Source organism: Dipodomys spectabilis, unplaced genomic scaffold (assembly GCF_019054845.1).
Source record: "Dipodomys spectabilis isolate Male_0828 unplaced genomic scaffold, ASM1905484v1 ptg000096l, whole genome shotgun sequence".
Lineage (NCBI taxonomy): Eukaryota > Metazoa > Chordata > Mammalia > Rodentia > Heteromyidae > Dipodomys > Dipodomys spectabilis.
In genome coordinates this window covers 16,034,459-16,039,505 of record NW_024870773.1, presented here as the reverse complement: position 1 = coordinate 16,039,505, position 5,047 = coordinate 16,034,459, and positions in this window count along the sequence as shown.

Here is a 5,047-nt window from a genome sequence, read left to right as displayed (position 1 = left end):
GTGTTGCCGTCTTTTTTGTTAAGTTTTGTCATGCATTTTGGCCATAAAGCTGTTAGAATTGAATTGGTTGAAATTTTATCCTATGTTTTAGCATTTTTATACTTTTCTAACTTTCCATTTTACAAATACTTTTCTTGATTCTTAGAAGGTACTTAAGAAAACAATTAAGTTTTATATTAATAGAAAAAATGCAGAAGTATATAGTATTGTTAGCTTTCTCATCAAGGCTAGCATAAACAACTAAGAGGTAAGAAAGGTCCATTTTGTTTCGTTTCAGAGATTTCACCCTACCATGGCAAGCCACGGTGGAGTCACTCACACACAAGATCAGGAGCATAGTTAGGGATTACAGGAAAGGCTCAGCACAAGATGTATCACCCAAGGACTCACCCTCATTTCTTTGCTACTCAGCTGTTTGTTGCTATGTTCAAGCATTAAAAGAGAGGAGTTACTTATTTTGCTTGGGGGTTTGAATGTTGATCCCCAGTAGTGAGGCAGAATTTCATGGCTGGGGGCATGTTGCAAAGGCTACTTGAGTGTGAACAGTAGGAAATGAAGGAAAGGGAATGCTCTAGGGAAAGGCCCAGACAAGATACAGCCCAAGAGGACATGGCCCCCAGTGATGTTTCTCCACCAAGGAAGCCTCTTGTCCTACTTTACACGGCCTTCCAATAATGCCATCAAGGGATGAGTCCATTGATGAGCTCAGAGATCACAGGTTCCAATCACTTCCCCAAAGTCCATCAGCTGCCAGCCAAGCCCACAGCTCATGAGTTCGTGGGAGTCATTTCATATTTAAACTCTTAACACATATGCAGTTAAGATACCAGGGCAAGAGTATAGCTCACTTATAGCTTATAAAGCCCTGGGTTCAATTTTCAAGTGGTGAAGATTGAACCCAGGGCCTCAACAATAACATTTTTGTTTAACTTTTTTGCAACTCAAGGACCTTGTACCCACTTGGCTTGTACTCTACCATTTGAGCCATGTATCCAGCCTGGGTTTTTTCCTAGTTATTTATCAAAACACAAAATCTAGAAGACCAAACACGTTTTTCTTGTGTTTATATTGAGACTAGCCATGCTCTCTTCAGAATATTCACTAGAGGGCTGGGAAGGTGGCTCAGTGGTAGAGCGCTTGCCTTGCGTGCATGAGGCCCTGGGTTCGAAGCCGGAAGTGGCACTGTGGCTCAAGTGGTAGAGCGCTCACCTTGAGCTGAAGAGCTGAGGGACAGTGCCCAGGCCCAGAGTTCAGGCCCCACGACCAGACCCCCCCCCAAAAAAAAAAAAAAAGAATATTCACTAGGGCCCTGGGACACTTCATGGTGTAATAAAAATGTTTATTCTCTGAGTCTTAACAGCAACATTCTACAGGAAGAACTGAAACCTATCACCAGATCTAGATTTGCTCCCAAGAGGAGTTTCCATTCATTCTTTGATTATAACAGAACTACGATGAGATAACTTTACAACCAAACATAGTAGCACACACTTGGAGACCCAGCTGCTGGGGACACTGAGATGGCAGCATTGCTTGAGCCTAGGCAACATAAGGAAAAAAATTACTTTGACAGTGAAATGCTGTTTTTAAAATGTATTCAAATGTTATGGCTGTGTGTAGCTAAGGCTAAGTTCTTGGATAATATTTTTACCAGTTATGAAAACTTCCAACATGAGTTCAAGGACAATGTAGGCTATGTAGAAATCTTTTTAAAAAAGCAAAACCATATAATAAAATTACACTTCAAAGCTTAAAAAATATAAATCATCCTTATGTGCCAATAAAATGGCAGGAATTGCTATATGCTTTTTAGTAGTATCTGCATATCAGTGGTCTCAATTCTCAGCCAAAAGACAAGCTGGTAGATTATGTTTCTTCTTCGACAATGTCACCCCTTCCCTCTCTGTCCCAGTTTTTCCTTCCTGTCCCCACCACAAGTTGTAGAGTTCATTCTCAACAGTGTCTGGTGGGTACCACAGCTGCATTTGTGGACTCTGTCCCACAATTTCTGTGCCTCCTTACTCTCCCAAAGATAGATAAACAAAAGAAATCAAAAAGGAAAAAAAAATCTTTGTTTCCCTTTCCTAGAGTTCATTTTGATAAATATTATATGAATAGACACACGAAGTGGCGCTGTAGCTCAAGTGGTAGAGCGCTAGCCTTAAGCTGAAGAACTAAGGGACAGTGCTCAGGCCCAGAGTTCAAGGCCCACGACTGACCAAAAAAAAACAACAAAAATAATGAACAGACACACATAGGTATCGCACTTTGTGTTCCTCTCCCAAGAATATCCTTTGGTCTCACTGTGTGTGGATGCCTACAGTCATGTATAATCTCAATGTATTTTAGATCTAGCTTCCACATGTAACATTTGTTCTACGTCCATCCATTTCCCTGAAAATGACATAATACTTTTTAATGGTTATGTAAATTCCATTGTAAATGAATACCACTTTTTTTTTTTCATCCACTCATCTATTATAGGGCATCTGGGCTATCTGACTAGCAACGAACATGAATGTAGGGCATCCTGGCTTGTGACATCTTGGGTAGATGCCCAGGAGTGTTATGGCTGAGTCAGAGGGAAGATCTATGTTTACATTTTTTTTTTTTGGGTCCGGTTGTGGGGCCTGAACTCTGGGCCTGGGCGCTGTCCCTCAGCTCTTCAGCTCAACGCTAGCGCTCTACCACTTGAGCCACAGCACCACTTCCAGCTTTTTTCTTTTTGTTTATGTGGTACTGAGGAATCGAACCCAGGACCTCATGCATGCAAGGCAAACGCTCTACCACTGAGCCACCTTCCCAGCCCGTGTGTTTATTTTTTTGAGGAACTTCCAGACTATTGTCTAGAATGATTGTATTAGTTTACATGCTCATCAATAGTGTAATAGAGTTCCTTTTCCCTACATCCCCACCAACATTTGTTGTTCAAATTTACATAGTCAATCTAACCGGGGTGAGATGGAATCTCAGAGTTTTGATTTGCATTTCCTTTATAGCTAGGGATGATGAGTATTTCCTCCTGTGTTTCTTTACCATTCTTGTCTCTACTGAGAAGTCTCTCCTTAGTGTCTTTGCCCATTTAATGATTGGCTTATTAACTTTGGGTGAGGGCTTAGTTTCTTGTGCATCTTGTATATTTTGGATATTAGGCCTTTGTTTGATGTATTGATGGTAAAGATCTCCCAGTCTGTTGGCTGTCTTTGTAGGTTAGTAACTATGTCCTTTGCTGTGCAGAAACCTTAGTTTGATGTAATACCATTTGTCAAACCTATCTCCTATCTGCTGTGCCCTTGGAATGCTTTTCAAAAAGTTTCTGCTATATTTATGAATTCTAGTGTTTTTCCTATACTCCCTCTTGCAGTAATTTCAAAGTTTCAAGTCTGACATTGTGGCCTTTGAACTACTTTGAGTTGATATTAGTGCATGGTGTCAACCACTTTTAGTTTTCTGCATATGGGTGCCCAGTTCTCCCAACACCAATTATTGAAGAGCCTATCCTTTTTTCCACTGCATATCTTTGTCTCCCTTATCAAATATCAGATAACTCTAAGCATATGGTCTTATTTTTGGGTCTTTTGGTCTGTTCCATTGATCTTTGGGTCTCTTTATACCAATACCAAGCTCAAACCAAATGTCTTTGCAAACGTTAAATGGCCTCAGGGTTAGATGTGCTCCACTCCCACACTATGAAATAGGTTCCACGAAGACAGTTTTTTTTTTTTGTCCATTCTTAGAATTTCAGCCCTTGACAGCACAAAGGAGATGCTGAAGAAAAGATTTCTGAATGAGTGGGAGAAAGTTCTAAAGAACAGTGTAAAAGGAGTGGCACAAAGTAAGATAAGAGAAACAGAAATCCAGACTAGCCTGGATTGAGATCTTGGAAAAAGCAAGATTCTATTAAAAAAAAAAAAAAAAGTCAAGAAGGGCTGTGGGCTTGGCTCAAGTGGTTCTGTCCTGATCAAGCAAGACACCCTGCAAGGCAAAAACCAAACCAAAACCATCAAGATAACAAAATGGTCATTACAGGAAGTGGTTAAATATGTAGAAATAAGTTAAAATCACAGTGATTTTATATTCTTTTATCTTCTACATTTTTGGGTACAAAATTGAAACTTTCAGGGAAATCTGTTTTGGTTTTAACATATTAAGATGTAAAAGTTTCATAAACAGCCCTTATTTTTCAGACAGATGGCCAGGCAGTATTTTATAATGGAATCAAATGATTAAACATGCTTATACTGTCCTACAGTTATTCCCAGCATTTCCAATGTATCCATCATGCTTTGAAACATGTAAGTTTTCACAAAAATCTTTTAGAAATCATTAGTAGATGTCAGTTGGCTGCCTACCAAGTTCTCACGACTTGCTCAAGATTTGCTTCAAGATGTTTAGAATAATCACCGATAGATAACACGAAGGACAGATAGGGGCTTGGTGGGGTCCAGGGGTCTAGAGTGAAGACCAGTTAGGAGGTCCTTGGAGTAGCTGCAGCCTGGCCCCCGAAGTGTGCCCACAGTCCCGGCCAGCAACAGCAACAGACAAACCCACGGGCTTCCCACCGTAACTTGCGAATTCAAATCTGCACTGAAATCTCCGATTCCCGTGTTTCAGGCTGCGGGGCACGTTAGAATTACCCGGGAAGCTTTCAAATAAATACACACTGCCCAGGCCCCGTGCTGATGAGAATCTCAGCTGCTGGGAATCTCACTGACTTTCTTCACAAGCGCTTTTGGGTTCGGGTGGCTGAGAACGGGAGCGGGAGGGAAGCTCCCCCCCGCACCCTTCCCCCAGGATGCACGTCCTCTGGGTTTGCACGGTACGCGCAGCAACGTGGGAAAAGCGCTTCCCGAGAAAGGTCCAAATATGCCCAGGCGAGAGGCCACGCCCACACGCTGGCGCTCGCCCCGCCCCTCTCCACTCGTGTGCCGTGGGTTCGCGCAGGCGCGCTGGTCGTCGCCTGGGTTGCGCCCCCCGCTGACGTCACGACGCATCGCGGAGTTCAGCCTCCAGCCTCGGCCTTCCGAGTCCCACGCGGGGCCGCGCC